Source organism: Phragmites australis, chromosome 15 (genome assembly GCF_958298935.1).
Source record: "Phragmites australis chromosome 15, lpPhrAust1.1, whole genome shotgun sequence".
Lineage (NCBI taxonomy): Eukaryota > Viridiplantae > Streptophyta > Magnoliopsida > Poales > Poaceae > Phragmites > Phragmites australis.
In genome coordinates, this window is record NC_084935.1 from 12,162,337 (window position 1) to 12,180,188 (window position 17,852).

A 17,852-nucleotide genomic window follows, 5' to 3' on the forward strand; every position below is an offset into this window, starting at 1 on the left:
CCATCAGCTTTTATATGCTTGTTTACAAATGTCAGTCTTGATACGGTACTGTCACCTATATCCACCTCCTCTAATGGATCAGCCAACGTAAAACCTTGACCTAACTTATCTAACTCATATAAGTCCTCAATGGCTACATGCTGTTGCTTGCTTCATGATATTAGTTTCTTGGATATTTTGGACAACAGTGCTTACATGCTTAGATTTGACCAAATTATTACTAATGACAATCGGTCCTTCGCTAAGCTCTTCGGCAACCACTTTTATTGAACCAATCTCAATAATGTCAACAGTTGTGGTCCTTGCTTCATCATCATTAATATGAAACTTTAGTAGAAACACCGATCTCCTTGGCCCGGTATATTTTCTTCACAACTTTAGCACTTTGAACATCACTAGATTGATTTATGCTTCCCGATCGGTCATGGACAGGACGTGATATTCTATCAAAAACTGGCCTCCGTGGTGTTGTCCATCCCAGATGAAAAGGAGGAAATTTCATGGGAGGAGGAGGTATCCATATATCGTCATAACCCCATGTCGGGAGCACCCATAGCATGGCGTCGACAGCCCAAGTGGTGGGTAAATGGTGGTAGCACGGTCTTCCCTTGGTTGATGATGATTACACACTCCTTACCTTGAAGGTGATCTTGGCCACTTGAACCTATTTGTCCGACTCATATTAGTTGGGACGGCCTTATCTTTCTCATATTTAGACAAGAGTTGCTTGAATGTGGAATTGAACTTCCCGACCTTGTTATGTCTCCTCGCTTCATTGACCTTCCACTTGCCAGCCTCTAGCCTTTTTGTTTTGATCAACCTTGGCTTAGCATTGTGATCATGAGCTCAGTAGCTGAAGTGTGCACCACAATCTTGATTGATTCTTTACCTTTGAGGCTTTTCTCAAGTAACACTTTTCTTAACAAGCTTTTATTTCCCTCAAAGGCTTAGATCTTTCTTCACCAATGATTACATTCTTTCCTTTAGTTGGTTCAGCTTGACTTGGCTGAATTAGGACGCTTTTGTCAAATCGACCACATTAATCAAGAATGACTGTTTGTCTATTTGCATCTTCGCAAGTTTCAATTGGCCTTCATTAATGGACGATTGAATCTATCAACGAAAAACATTGCAATCGTTGATTGCATGAGAATAAGTATTGTGCTATTTATAGTAAACTCATCTCTTTAATTTATCTATTGGTGGGATTAAATGACCATGAGAAAGCTTAATTTATTTTTCTTGTAGCGAGTAATAAAAAATTCTATCACACTTTGCTACACCAAAAGTAAATTTAACTTCTTCTTTCCAGTTCTTAGGAGGTATCGGCTTAAGAGCAGAGCAAACTAATGGTTTAGACTTAGAGGCCTAGGCCCATTCGGCCACACACACATCAGCATTATCATCGTCTGAAATTTCAGATTCATACTCAAGCATGTGAACATTAGGACGATCGACTCTTATTTTGTCATTTGACCTCTAAACATTTCTAGACTCTTTAGCCCTCTTGTGCTAGAGCTCTTTGCAAGACTTGACTAACATCTTAGAAATCATAACCCTCTAGCTTCTCCTTAAGATGTGACAATAAGCCCGAATAAGCCAATTCGGCCAAATCTTTTCCAGAAAGTGTCAAGTTAAAATATCGGTTCTTTGTATCCCTAAATCTTCTAATCTAATCAGCAACAAGTTCATTGTATTTTTATTTAACCGATGTCAAAAATATAATGCAGAAGTCTATATTCAGTGTCAGCACTATAAAAATATTAATGAAACTTCTCTTCCAGCTGAGACAACACATGTACAAAATTAGGAACAAGCGATGTAAACTATGTAAAAGTAGTTCCAGATAATGACAAAGGAAATAATCTAATTTTCAGGATATCATTGGAACTGGCTTCAACCAATTGTGCGAGAAACTGACCCACATGCTCCCTAGCGATGACGACTCCATCACCAACTAGAGCAGCCGAACAGATCAATTTGTGTTCATGGCTAGAGGAGCTGGTACCACACCTGCTGACGCAATGGCGGTAGATCCAAACACCATGGTAAACAATGGCACGGAAATTCCCAAGGATCCAGTAGCAGTAGCCGCCGCTCATGGTATCAGTGTTGCCAGCGATATGCCATCAGAAACATCTACAGCTAGCGCCTTACGTGTCCTTGACACAACTCTCTATCGATGAACCATGGGAGGTCAGATACCTCTTGGTCTTTAACGATGACTTCTGGTGGGCACACCTCCACCACCAGTATCAAGGGATGAGCTGCCCCAGAATAGCAACCGTGGAGCAGCATCATCTTGACCCCAGCCAAGTCTAGGCAGTGATGTTTTCAGCACTCTAGATGCTAATGTCCAGGGAGTCCATTTGATTTTGAGATCTCTTCCTGAGTTGGATCCAACGAATCCTTTAACCCCTATGGTTAACCAGGTCAGGACCTTACTCACTGTGGCCCAAATCCAAGCCGCTTGAGTAGACAATCTCAGCAACTCTGGGCACCCCAGTTGGCAATGCACTAGCTCGAGGAGCCACATATGCGAGTATCTCTGAGTCGAGCGATCTCAGGAGGGAAGCTTAAGTGATGAAGCCCAAGCACCACTTAACGGGCCAAACTGTGACTGCCCTATCTGTAGGCGCAGGAACCCAGAAGACCTGAGGAATTGTATTCCTCACAATTGGCATGATCTACATACAGTGATAGACAACCACCATGAGGAATGCCACAAGGACAACCACTATCATTACGATCACAGATCTCTAGGACAAGACTGTTGACGTGACTCCCCTGCTCGAAGGAACAAGCATGGTAGTCCTCCCCCACCTCTTGAAGAATTCAATGGATGCTGCAAAGTTTTCATACTCAAGCTTCGGTCAATACGGTGGCCCGAGAAGTTCAAGGCGGGCCCAATCCAGAAGATGATGGGAAGATCAACCCCAACGAGTGGTTACCAATCTATACCATGATTATTCAAGTTGTGGGCAATGACAACATGGTAATGGCCAATTATCTATTGACCGTGCTCGATGGACCTGCCAGGTCCTGATTATTGAACCTACCTCCTAACTTGATCTGGTTGTGGGCCGAGTTGAAAGCTTAGTTCATAGCCAACTTTCAAGGCTCATTCGAGCACCCAGGAACAGAGAACAATCTCCATCAACTGAACCAGGGTGAGGACAAGTCACTTTGAGATTTCATCCACCGGTTCAGTTACATGCGTAACATGATCCTAGACATCTCTGATGAGTCAGTCATCATCACCTTCAAGCAAGGCATCTGGGAAAAGGATCTTCTCGGGAAGATGGCTACTCAGAAGATCCACACGGTCAAAGAGCTCTTTGAGTTAGCCAACAAGTGTTAAAGTGAGCGGAAGCCCAGATACACACTAAAACTGGCAAGGACAAGTCTAAGTCCTCAAAGAACAAAGGGAAGGAGAACATACTCAGTGACAAGCGCAAGGGTCCATATACAATCATAGCTGTGGTTGACAGGAGCAAGTCGCACAATACTGGTGACAACAAAGGCCTGAGCAGAAGTGGTGGGAAGTGGTGTCCCATTCGTCAGATCAGCCAACACGACTTTGACAAATACCATGTCATCAAAAAGAAGGTTGATGAAAAGCTCAAGGCTGCTGTTGCTGAGTATAACAATAGAAAGGCGAAGCCGAACGTTAACGGCGATGAGCCCAACTTCCACAAGGTCAACCAAAGTCTAGCACATATCTTTGGAGGATCTAAAGCGTATGAATCTAAAAGGTGGTACAAGGCAGTTGAATGAGAGGTCAATTTGGCTCTAACTGGGCCTACTCGATGCCTCAAGTGGTTGGAGGTTCTAATCACCTTCAATCAAGTGGATCATCTAGCTACAGTTCCACACCCTAGTCGATACCCAGTTGTGGTCCAATCGACTATCCTTAACATCAAAGTCTCCTGAAGTTTGGTCGATGAGGGTAGTTTGCTTAACCTCATCTTTGCCAAGACCCTAGACAAGATGGGAGTTCAGAGGTCCGAGCTTAAGGTGGGAGTCAAGCCTTTCCATGACATAACCCCCAACTCATCTACCATTCCCTTAGGCTAGTTCTGTTATTGGTCTCACACTTGGTGGCATCGTTGGACTTGGAGGTGTTAGCAAAACTTATAAGCTTGGAGTCCTCGATCCCAACGGTGGCTGTATGCTTCCGACGCTTGGAAACCATGCCTTTGGAAGTAGTTGCCGCTTGACTGAGGTGTTCGACCATATCTAGGTTCGGCTTATCGTATTTGATCGCTGCATATTGATCTCCCCTGATAGTTATGACCCCTTTGGGACCCAGGATCTTGAACGTCTAGTATGCATAGTGCACCACTACTATAAACTTGCCATGCATTGGGCGGCCTAGGATCACATTGTATGCTGTCTCAAATAAGAATTCGAGCTCATCACTTTCCTCCGGGCAAACTAAGATGTGTCTGGAGTCCTAGGGAGGTGATTCAACATCAACTAGCTATTAAGTCTGACTCCAAACCTATGGTGCAAAAGCAGCGAAGTTTTGCAGAGGATAGGAATTAAGCCATCTAAGAGGAGGTCCACAAACTCCTTAAAGAGGACTTTATTCTAAAAGTTTGTCGCCCCACATGGCTCGCAAATCCGTCCTTGTCAAGAAAGCTAATGGTAGATAGAGAATGGGCGTCGACTTCACCGACCTCAACAAAGCCTGTCCAAAAGATCCTTTTCATCTTCCATGCATTGACCAAATCATTGACTCTACAGAGGTTTATACATTGCTATGTTTTCTAGATGCCTATTCAGGGTATCACCAAATTAGCATGGGAATAGTGGATAAGGAGAAAATTGCTTTTGCTACTCCTTTTGATGTATTTTGCTATGTAAAGATGTCATATGGTTAAAGAATGTTGGTACTACTTATAAACGGTGTATTCAAAACTGTATATAGCCCCAAATAGGACACAATGTGGAAGCTTATATTGATGATATTATAGTCTGCACCACTCCAACCATTTCAGCCACTTGTTTGTCCGATACACCGGCTTTAACTCTCAACAAACTGGATTTAACGTACGAGTCCATATGCATTGCATCGTAACATAATAAATCTGTGGGTCAAGCTAAAAGTATTGGGTGAACCTTATTTTCATCTCCTTCGTAATTGTACCCTCATGGTTTGAGTGCTCAAGAATGGTAAATAGAAAATTGCTAAAATCAACACCTGATGGACCTTTATGGATTTGACCATTTCTATAAAATACTCTAAGATTTATAGAGTTTGACATAACTATCACCTAAAAAATATATCAATTAGAAATGAAATTAAATTACATTCATACAATACGACTAACTTAAAATAGACTAACGCAATGGCCATGCCGACCCACCATTTCTGGTCCTACATTGAAAAGTACTATAGTCTTTGTTGCCTAAAATTTAATCAATGTTATTGTCCTAAATCTACATTGGGGATACCATTATTAAATAAACATATTACTAGCATCAACAAATTGAATATATTTAATTCTCAAAAACTTATTAATTAATACCATTTGATATTAAAATTATAATATAAATACTTCGGTGTTGCATTGCTTTTTGGATCCTCTATTTATTTTATTGTTTTATATTGCCCACTAGTCCTAAGTCCAAAATAACTAAAGTACTGAGATCTAATATTTGCACGCACATATATTTTATTTTCCTTACATAATATTAAAAATAATCTAATACAAAGATTTATACATAAAATCAACATTTACAAAGGAAAAATTATTTTTCTAATCCCTAATTTAATCTAAATACACATAGAGCGACAAACATCCATCTAAAACACAAATATAAAGGAAAATTTTACCTCAATATTTTTCTTCCTCCTCCCCTTCCCCTTCCCCTTCCCCTTCCTCCTCCCCTTCTCCTTCCTACTCCTCCTTCTCCCTCCTCCCTTCTTCCTCCTCCATTCCTCTTTTCTCTTTTCTCTTCTGCTAGCACGCTCCCTCTCTGCTCGCGACTTGTGGTAGCGAAATGCGACGAGCGCAGCCATGCAAGTGCAGGGGTGAGGGGATACGAGCCCCCCGGATTTCGGCCTTCCGTTTGGCAAAAATATAATTTTTGCCATACGGGTTGGCAACAACTAATTTTCGTCGAACCGTTTGGCAAAAATTGCCTCGAAATAGCCGCCGAGCACCCCAAACCTTCCGCTGGTGCCACGTCACCAGTATTCGCCATACAGTTTGGCGAAACTAATATTTTCGTCAAATGGTAAGGCGAAAACTTATTTTCGCCGAACCGTTAGACGAACAGGTATTAATTTTAGAATTTCCTCATTTTCGATATAGTTTCCACAATATCCGAAAAAATAATATTAAAAAATCCAAAGCCTTGCCCTGTTGATCATGGCAGTAGCTGATAGGTGATGCCAACAGCATTTATTGCTTGATATCTAAGCCTCAATCGATAAAACCGTTCAAACCGTGATTCCCATTCGTAATCCATCTAAACTATTGTATTCCTTACATTTAAATTAACAAATCAAGATTCATATTGATTATGTTTTAGTGTTAAAATATTTATTGGCATACAGGGCCTACATATCATAGTGACATGTGAAGCAATTTTGATAATTTTTCTAGTATTTGACACGAGCAATCCAAATATCTAAAATTTTACTAAAATTTGGCCATAACAAGGTTTTGGTCACGGCCAAATTTTAGCTTGGCACACCGGGATCACAAACAATACCCAGGTTTTGATCACCATGGCTGACCTTTGGATGACACCGTTCGTCTTTTAGCAACTGAGAGTATATATGATCTGTTCAACTTAGAATAGGAGGGGTGCAGTAGGGGCCGTGGACCCAGGCATCGGCGATCATCTTGTTCGCCGCCTCCGTCGGGTGGACGCCGTCCCAGCTCAGGCGAGCCGATGGGTCGTGGCAGGCTGTGGTCGCGCCCGGCATGCCGCATCTGGTGCCGACGTCGAAGTTGTACTTTCCTCCTCCTGCCCCGCAGCACGTCTCCAAAGGATTGCTGAATCCTGCTCGGCAACACAAATCAGCCAGTATACTTTCACATCATTTGCAACCGTTTGATATTTATTTTTTTTGTGGGGGGGAGGGAGGAAGAAAGAAAAACATAATTTGAAGCAATTTATCGCTTCGTGTCGCTCTATTTGATCTTTTGGATCATGGGGGGTAGAGTGAAAAAATTACCAAACTTTTGAGGCTGTTGGACCATTTGGTACACCTGGGAGTAGTAATCTGCGTACATGATCCTTGCTGATCTGTATTTCCCTTGGAGGATTTGTACTTGTTTTTGGAGCATTGAGTTGTGATTCTCTGTCAAACGGTTGTACCTTCTCAAGCAGCCGAACTGATCAAGGTCGGCTTGGCTGGAGGAACTAGCAAAAAATGTCAAAAAGAGTGGGAGACAACCCGTTGGGAGGATTCCCGGGGCTACAATGTGAACTGCACCAAGTGCAATCAATCTCTGGATGAAAAAACATATATATATATATATAGCTATTAATTTTCATATTCTGAATCTGCGAATATTTTTAAGGGAAAACTCGATGATATATATATATATACCTCAATACCATTAACGATGGCATTAACAATCATTGGGGTGTAATTCATTGCCTGCTCTGCCGTCAATCCAAGCACAAGAAACTGGATATTGTAATCGTTTCCTCCAAATCCACCGAACTGAAACAGTGATTTCTCTAGGAATCCTTTGCATTCTACCATGAGATGACAAGCAGCTTAATTGAATTAAATATATATTATATATACAGACAAATACATACGAATAGAAAAATCTAATGGGCAAGTTCATTAAGAAGAAAGAGTGCTCTCACTCTGTTTTGTTCCGCATATGGAAGGAAGCAACTCTTCAAACCACTGGATTTGCATGTCTAGCGAGCCATGGTTCCACACTGGATCTTCGATGCCGAGTGATTTGTAGAAGGTGAAGTTCATCGCGGTACCACCGGTGATGGCCATATTTGCACCGCGACGGAAATCTTTGCCTTTGGACTTTGATGGTGGTATTAGTGGGAGCCCAAGTGCTTGCGCTGCCATGTGGTAAAATTTAAAAGATAAAAACAAACTTTTACTTAAACTAATGTAAACGAGAGGTTTCTATGAAACGAGAGGTTGTGATTGCCCGTTTTGATTTTTTTTTTAAAGAAACGAGATGTTTTTGAGTTCCTTCTCTTTCTCTTTTCAGTAGCTATACTTCAATCTAAAATAATGGAACTTTTTCAAATCAGATATTAGTGGGAAAAATATAGTTGCATGGAAGCATTTTTTATGAAAAATATATTTAATCTATATAACTATGATTGATATAAATATATTTTTTGTTTATTGGCAGTAAAAGTCTTAAACATTCGAGACAAGGTCTTAAAAATTGCTGCTTGCATTCTAAAAAAAATTGTAATAATGTAGTAATGTGCATACTTGATCATTATTTTTCGTATAGTTGTATATTACTAAAAATTCCTACATCACTCATGTAACCAACACATATAAAGATGTTTCTTTTGTATGCGTTCCGACCGCCGACCAAACTTTGTTCTGGTTTCATAATTAAGATGTTGCCTTTTGGATGCCTGCCGATTAAACTTTGTTCAGTTTAGACCATGGATATGTTAGTTAACTAGATATCGTGGCTATGTATACCCCACAAAAAAAGATCATTTGTTCAGTCACAATTCTATTCTACAAACTCGCTAGTGTTATGAAATAAAGAAATATATCTACCGATGAAGTCAACGACCACGCGACCGTTGCACCACCGGCAGGACGGCCTGCCGAAGTAGGTCATGCCATATGGCGGATGGGTGCAGGTGAGCACGTCGAGCTCCGTCGCGTTGCTGCCGATGCAGATGTTGCCGGTTCGGCCACTGAATCTCCGAAGCTGAACATGGCATGGTATCTCGGCGCCGAGCTGGTGTTTGCAATGATACTGGTACTTGTACTACTACTGCTACCGATCACTACGATCAGGAAGAACGCAAGGGATGAGCAACAGGTGCTGCTTAAGAACCTCATGTTGGCTTATATGTGCACGCTCATCTACGGGCGGCGATAATGTATATAGGCAACACCTTGCCCTTGGATAATGGCAAGCTAATGATCAGCTTTTTAGTTGGCTGTTGGCCTTCACTAAATTTGCACAACTACCCAGTCAAGTTTCCAATTATGGATGCATTAATAGATTACTTGTCAAATGTCGGGCTCTTTATTGAAAGTCAGAATCATCCTATCAATTTGACCATTAAAACCAAGGTCTATACAAATTGATGTATCCATGACTTGGCTTAGTCAACTACGCTAGCTTTTCCTCTATGGATAACCAAAGCCAACACTTTTCTGAACGTTCTTTCCCATCCTTGCAGAGTTGGCTGTACTTGATCGAAAACAATGTTGTTCCTAGCGATCCAAATGCTCCAGGATCCAAGTATATGTAATTATTTCCATAAGGCTTCGTTTGGCACCAATAGAAATTCAACCAAGGGAGAGGAACCACGCTTGGATCGGGTGAAAACCCGTCCGTCCACCCAACCCAAGTGGGTTCAATCACAACTAATCTAAGATGTTAGTCTTATGTTTGGTGAAGGGGAAAAACAAAGGAACTCGAACATACACGCACACGCACACGCACACGCACATAAGAAACCAGACCAGAGAGAGCAGTTGCAGGTCTATGCTGAGGCGAGCCTCTGGTAGGTCGTGGCTAGGTTGGCTGGGTCGACTATGACCACGCACCGAAAAGACCGATATGAACGCGTGCGACTTGGGAAGTCACGGTGCGCTCTTTCGTGTTCGAGTCAGTTGCGGACGGCGGCTACCGGCTGACGAGGAAGGTCCGGGTTAAGGTTAGAGTTAGGGTTCAGGGTTCGGGGTCCCGGCGGGCCTAGAGGGAGGTCCGGGGCGATGGGCGGTGAGGCGGAGGAGGCGAGATGGGGGGCTGAGGCTGGGCATCGATGGCGCCGCCGGTTGAGCGGTGGAGGACCGTCAGCGTGTGGTGTTGGCGGTAAAGCAACTACCCGGCAATGCTGGGTTAGCATGGTGGCGGATGGCGGTGGCGGATTCGATGGTGGGGAGCCGCCGGAGATGATGGAGGACGGCGGGGTGGGGGCGAGCATGCTGGAGAAGGAGGAGGAGGAGGAGCACGACCAAGCCAAGGAGAGCAAGGCCAGCCGTCGGGGAAGGAGGGGCGGGGGTGAGCCGCTGGAGGTGAGAAAGAAAGAGGCATGTTAACACGCGCGATTATCGTTTTGCTGTTTGAAATCGCACGCGAGCATCCTACTAACGCGCGTGCCAATTAGACACCCCGCCATGCACAGAGCGACGACGTGGTTGAAGGCACGCTCGGCTGGTTCACCTGATAGCGGTGACTACCCGTCGAAACAAGCTAAGTGGCTACTGCCCACCGAAACGAGGACTCCCAAATCTAGCAAGACTCCGCTCTTACGTGCCATCCTTTCCACAAACACGGGAAAAAGAAGCTGAAAATTCCCAACAGTCTAGAAACTCACACACGAAAACATTGGAAAACTCAGAAAACTCTGAGGGAAAATAAATCAGAAATTCAAAAGGCTCTGGTTCTTGTGTTCGATCAACACCGCAGACTATCAATACCGTGGACTCTTGCTTCTTGATGTCAAAGAAGGAGGTGTAATTGCGTTTGAGCAACGTGAAATCCAGCAGCCTCCACCAGTGAGAATCAAATCGATGTAGGATCGAGAGTGACGATCAGAGAGGGTGAATAGGCGCCTCAACAAATTTCTTACGAAATTGATGACCTTCTCCTATTCGATCACCTAACGCACCTCTAAAAGAGAATCACAACATAACGCAACATAAATACATAGCGAAAAAATACACCTACCGAGAAAGTGCGAAGAGTCCAAAGATAGGACCGAAGAGTCCAAAGATTCTGAGAAAAATCAAAAACCAAACTTGAAGATTCAACAAAAGGTGGGTTTCATGGTTGGAATCGACCACTAAGTTCCATAACTAACCAATCCATGGCTCAACCTCACATATAGGTTGAATCTTGAGAAAAGATTACTCTAGGATCAAGAGATGAACCCCGGGTGAAGAAGATCTCAAAGATGATGGTCTAAAGGCAAAGGGATTTCAAACCCTATCACATATTTATGTGTATGTGAATTTTATACATTTATCATAAGAAGAACAACCTTCCAAGGTGTTGAAAATTTCAGCTCAAAAAGAAAAACGAAAATCAACACCGAAAAGAAAAAACTTGCACATAAGACAAGGGAACCAAGAGAGGGAAACTAGAAGGAGGGGAATTCAAGCAATGTAACAAAATAAACTTCATTACTCAAAGAGGCCAGCCCTATTTTAGATAAATTAAAAAGATTTTTCTTTCAAAACTCTCACCTATTATATAGGCTAAGCACTTATCCTTATCTCCTCTAAAACCTTAGCATAATGCTCTCATATGGGTATCACAAGGGGTTCAAATGGTTGGTTCCACCTCTCTCATAGCCCTACACCTCTATTTATAGACCTAGGAAACTTTACCCTAAGTTTTCAAGCTTTTCCCCAAAATATCCCTCTTGTAGTACACTCCTACCTACCACTGAGGGCGTTTTGGTCTATTTTTTTCTCATCCATCGGACGGCCTCAGCGTCTTCACGACTTGGCTTCGCCTTTACGATGGTGCCACGTACTTCTCAACTCTTCATGTGGTTTTGAGGCCAAACCGCAAAACCTTAGCATGCTTCTCAAAGCTGCCACTTGCTTCCACCAGAAGCAAGCGCTCTGATGATGACACGTGTCCTTCGTCTTACGATCTTGACTGCTGACAAGTCTCTCCCGCTCCCAATCCCTTGGGCCACCTTGTCACTTGCACTAGCATCCCCTTCGCTTGACTTTATAAACACACCATCTTCATCCTCATTTTCATACTTTTCTTGACCTTCATGTGTACAACTAGGATCAGCCTTGATTCCGTCCGCCCCTCCTTGATCGTCTGGGACCAAGCACCCGCTTAGCCCTGATCACCCGCCGTTGACCGCCAAGTTGTATTCGTAACCTGCACACCACGAAACAAGTAAACACATTTCTCCATACCCTAAAACATCTCCAAGTTAGCACAATAATAAAAAACTTCAACACGGAGCACATTTTGTAGAAAATGTGAACACCGGATGTTCCGGTGTGTTATGCTCTTGAACACCGAACCATCCAGTGAGTATAGCACTATCTGTTCTAGGAAAATTTTGCTCTCTGTAATAAAAGGTCTGGTGAAAGCTTCCAGTAATCTCATGACCATCACCGAATAATCCGGCATGTGCCAATCCATCAAACCACCCTTCTGCAACCTCTCTGCAACAAAAGGTCCGACACGATGAGGAATGCCTCTCACCCAAAAAGACCTCCCCCCCCCCCCCTCTCTTGAGTGCATGATCTTGTCATGCAGGAGGCTTGCCCCTCATGGCTAAGGCGTCCTCCTGCGACCTCACCTCGCTGGAGAAGCAAAACATGAGCGCGCTCCTCCAGGTTGAGATCGAGGACCACATCATGTTTCCAAGTGCCACAATAGCACCCGGGCCCATTCCAAGGGAGTCATGTTGATGAGTTTTTCCAATGTGGGGTGAGCGCACTAGAGATCCCAAACTATGAGTAGGTGGCGGTGAAATTGTAGAAGGTATACAAGAGCTTCCACACTCTCCGCCTACTCGCCATCTACACCATCCTCATGGCGCAAAGCAGGTGCGTGGTCACCGAACCGCACCCACCTACACTGATACACAAACTTGTTCTTCCCAAATCTGCATCCACATTGCATTTGTGCTTGCTAGTCATTAACTGTGTATCTCGATTGAGAAACCAGGTTGAAATGTGTCTTGGTTTGCATGTGATGAGTCATTGACAACATTGAATTTGAAATGATTTGGTTGGTATGAGCTTGTTTGTGTGTGATCTTGTTTATGGCTAACCAAAGTTTGAATTGGAGAAGACTATTTCAGAGTCCAGGAAATTATGCCTCATAGAAACATCTGGTGTATAGGTTTTTGACCACACCGGATAGTCTAGTGTTACGATGAAGTGAGCACTGGAGCATTTTCAGTGCTGAAGTAGAAATTGAAGCAAACACTGGATGGTCCAGTGATGAACTTAGAGAGCATCAGAGTATTTTTGGCAGAGAGGTGATTTTTAGCGCCAAGTTTGATTATGTACGCCAAATAATCTGGTGCTTAGTTCGTGAACATAGGAGAATGTGTCGGACCTTTTGTTGCAGAGAGGTTGCAGAAGGGTGGTTTGATAGATTGTCACACGCCGAATTATCCGGTGATGGTCATGAGATCACAAAAAGATTTCATCGGACCTTTTCTTGTAGAGAGCAAAATTTTCCTGGAACATATAGTGCTACACTCATCGGATGGTCCGGTGTTCAGGAGCAGAACACACCAGAACATTCGGTACTCACGTTTTCTCCAAAATGTGCTCTGAGTGGAAGTCTTTAATTATTGTGCTAACCTGGAGATGTTTTGGAGTGTGAAGAAATATGTTTGCTTATTTCATGGTGTGCAGGTGATAGATGCAATTTGGTGGTCGTTGGTGGGTGATCGGGGCTAAGCGGGTGCTTGGTGCTAGACAATCAAGAAGGGTAGAGTAAAGTCAAGGGTGATCCTAGTTGTACACATGAAGGTCAAGCAAAACATGAAAAAGATGATGAAGACGACATGTTGACGAAGTCAAGTGAAGCGGATGCCGGTGCACGTGACAAGGCAGCCCGAAGGATCAATAGTGGGAGAGACTTGCAAGCGGTCAAGATCTCAAGATGAAGGACACGTGTCATCATCAGAGCGCTTGCTTCTAGTGAAAGCAAGTGGTGGCAAGTCACGCTTTAGGAAGAATGCTAGGGCTTTGCGGTTCGGTCTCAAAACCATGGGAGGACTGGAGGAGTACGTGGCACCACCGTAAAGCTTACGTCGAGATGAAGCCAAGTTGTAAAGGCACCGAGGCTGTCCGATGAATAGAGAAGAAAATGGACCAAAATACCCTCGATGGTAGGTACGAGTGTACTACAAGATAGGGGTATTTTGGAAAAAGCTAAGAAACTTGGGGTAAATGTAACACCCAGTTTTAAAAGAACAAAACTAGGCACAACACATGTATGGCAGGATCAAGTTTCACACGTGTGCTTACTTCATTAGTGTATCATCACAGTGCCAAGATTACAACAATAATTAACTATTACAAAAGGACCCAAGGGTCTAAAAGAAAACACAGAAGAACTAAAAAGAGGTCTTCAGCGCCAGCGGGGCCTCCATCTTTCACAGGCATCGATTGGGGGCACACCAGTCTAGAATAGCAGCTCCGGGTCGAAGTCGTCCTCGTCGAAGGTAGCGGCTTCATTGATGGATTTTGAACAGCAGAAGAATGCAAGGAAGGGGACAACGAGTGTGAATACAAAAATGTACTCCGCAAGTGGAGGGAAACATGATTTTGGGTTTAAGTCAAGGAAAGATTTAGACACGGGTTAACTGCACTAAGCAACCTGAACCTATGATTCCAACAACAAGCGTCCCATTTACTAAGTGAAGACACAACTATGACAAAAGCATTGACTCATTGACTCATAGGATTTCATCCGACTACCAAGACTCACCAGGTAATTCCATTACCCGGCTACCCAACCAACCAGACTAAACCCTGATTCCAACTAATCCTGAAGAAGTCCAAGTTTGCTCTTGACCGTGAGCACGTCTGATCAATCAATTTATACTCTGCAGAGTTTGCACAGCGTTCCCCACAAGTCGTCAAAGGGGAAAATAGCTGGGGAGGGGGAGAGGAAGGGAGAGGATCACGGTGGTGTGCTTTGGTTGGAGAATAAATGTGCGGGGAGGCTCAGATTCGATCAGGCGCGGGCGGATTTGGGGGTGACTCGGGGCTCGACCGGAAGAGGATGAAGGTGAGCCGCAGCGAGAGGCTTGGCTGGCAGCTCAGCTTGGCAGCTCGGGCCAAGCCCGCTTGCCAGAGAGAGAGGGTGGGGATGGAGCGGCTCGGCTACAGCGTAGGCCAGCTCGATCTTGTGGGCCGGCGCGGGAGAAAGGGCGCGACCCAAGCGGGAGAAGGGTGAGGAGAGGGGGAGGAGGCGGATTGGTCTGAAGAAAAAGAATTTCAGCCCGAGAGCCGCTTTCCATTAATGAAAATCTTTTCTTTTTAAATTTCAAACAAATTTTCAAAAGGGATTTTAACGGGCGACTTCTAGCGAAATTTCGCAAATTTTTTCCACACATAAAAACCTTATTGCATCTATAACGGCATGAATGCAACAAACATTTAACCTAGGCCAATTTAAATTTAGAAATTAATTTTCCTATTGAACAAAATTGCAACCACCTATTTAAGTTCTAGCAAAATTTTAAATTATTGCAAAAGTTGAAATTTATGTTGTTACAGTAAAGTTTCCTAGACCTATAAATAGAGGTGTTGACCTATAAATAGAGGTGTAGGACTATGGGAGAGGTGGAACCAGCCATTTGAGCCCTTGTGCTACCCATATGAGAGCATTATGCTAAGTTTTTAGAGGAGAGAATAATGAGTGCTTATCCTATGTAATATGTGAGAGTTTTGAGAGAAATATCATTGTAATCCATCTAAAATACGGCTCACCTCTATGAGTAATGAAGTTTAACTTTTTACATATGTTTGAATTTCTCTTCTTCTAGTTTTCCCCTCTTGGTTCCCTTGCCTTGTGTGCAAGTTTTTCTATTTCGGTGTTTATTTTCGTTTTTCTTTTTGAGCTACTTTTTAACATCTTGGGAGATTGTTCTCCTTGATACTAAAGGTATAAAATTCACATACACTTGCATATATGATAGAGTTTTGAATCCTCTTGCCTTTAGACCATCATCTTGGAGATCTTCTTCATCTGGTGTTCATCTCTTGATCCTAGAGTGATCTTTTCTCAAGATTCAACCTATATGTGGTGATTAGTCATGGATTGGTTAGTTATAGAATCTAGTGCTCGATTGCAACCATGAAACCCACATTTTGCTGAATCTTCAAGCTTGGTTTTTGATCTTTCTCAGAATCTTCGGACTCTTCGGTCCCATCTCCGGATTCTTCGCACTTTCTGGGTAGGTGTATTTTTTTGCTATGTATTTATGTTGCATTATGTCGTGATTCTCCTTTAGAGGTGTGTTGGCTGATCGAATAGGAGGTCATCAATTTCGTAAGAAAATTATTGAGGCACCCATTCACCCTCTATGGTCGCCACTCTCGATCCTACATCGATTTGATTCTCACTGGTGGAGGCTGCTGGATTTCGCGTTGCTCAAACGTAATTCCACCTCCTTCTTTGACATCAAGAAGCAAGAGTCCATGGTATTGATAGTCCGCAGTGTTGATCGAGCCCAAGAACCAGAGCCTTTTGAATTTCTGATTTATTTTCTCTCAGAGTTTTCTGAGTCTTCCAATGTTTTCGTGTGCGAGTTTCTAGACTATTGGGAATTTTCAGCTTCTTTTTCCCGTGTTTGTGGAAAGGATGGCACGTAAGAGCAGAGTCTGGCTAGATTTGGGAGTCCTCATTTTGGTGGGCAGCAGCCACTTAGCTTGTTTCGACGGGTAGTCACCGCCATCGAGTGAACCAGCCGAGCGTGCCTTCAACCACGTCGTCGCTCTGTGCATGGCGGGGTGTCTAATTGGCGCATGAGTTAGTAGGATGCTCGCGTGCGATTTCAGATAGCAAAACGATAATCATGCGTGTTAGCAGGCCTCTTCCTTTCTCACCTCCAGCGGCTCGCTGCCGCCCCTCCTTCCCCGACAGCTCGCCTCGCTCTCCTTGGCTTGCTCGTGCTCCTCCTCCTCCTTCTTCAGCGTGCTCGCCCCCCACCCCGCTGTCCTTAATCATCTCCGGTGGCTCCCCACTGCCGAATCCGCCACCGCCACCCGCCACCATGCTAACCCAGCATTGTCGGGCAGCTGCTTTCCTGCCAACACCGCACGCTGACAGTCCTCCACCGCTACCCGGCAGCACCCTCTGTGCCCAGCCTCAGCCCGCCATCCCGCCTCCTCCGCCTCAGCGCCCACCGCCCCGAACCTCCCGCTAGGCCCGTCGGGACCCCAAACCCTGAACCCTATCCCTAACTTTAACCTGGACCTTCCTCGTCGGCCGGTAGCCGCCATCCACAAATTACTCGAACACGGAAGAGCGCATCGCGACTTCCCAAGTCGCACGCGTTCATATTTGTCTTTTCGGTGCATGGCCATAGTCGACCCAGCCAACCGAACCACAACCTCCCAGAGGCTCGCCTCATCATAGACCTGCAACTGCTCTCTCTAGTCTGGTTTCTTATGTGTGTGTGCATGTATGTTCGAGTTCCTTTGTGTAACACCCTAAATTTCAATTTTTGCAATAGTTTAAATTTTTTCTAGAAATTAAATAGGTGGTTACAATTTTGTTCAATAGGGAAATGAATTTCTAAATTTAAATTGGCATAGGTTATATGTTTGATGCACTCATGCTGTTGTAGGTGCAATAGGGTTTTTATGCATGGAAAAGTTTGCAAAAATTCTCTAGATGTCGCTCATTCAAACCCCCTTTTTGAAATTGTTTGAAATCTAAAATAGAAAAGGCTTTTGAAAATAAAAAATGGCTTTTGGGCCGTTTTCCTTCTCTCCCGGCCCATTTCCTCTCCTCCCCCGAGCCTAAGCCGAGCCGCTTCGCCTGAGCCACCCGCGCCCGAGCTGGCTCCATCTCTACCACCTCCCGCCGCCGACCAAAGCGCCCCCAAATCCGCCGGCCATTTCAAAATCGGAGCCTCTTCGCGCATTAATTCTTCAATTAAGTTGCATGTCCATGATCCCCTCCCTC

At 44.0% G+C, this 17,852-nt stretch overlaps 1 pseudogene; it reads right to left on the reverse strand.

Moving 5' to 3' along the window:
- Positions 1 to 6,502: 6,502 nt before the first annotated feature.
- LOC133893682 (GDSL esterase/lipase At5g45910-like) lies at positions 6,503 to 9,081 on the reverse strand (annotated as a pseudogene).
- Between the last annotated feature and the right edge of the window lie 8,771 nt (positions 9,082 to 17,852).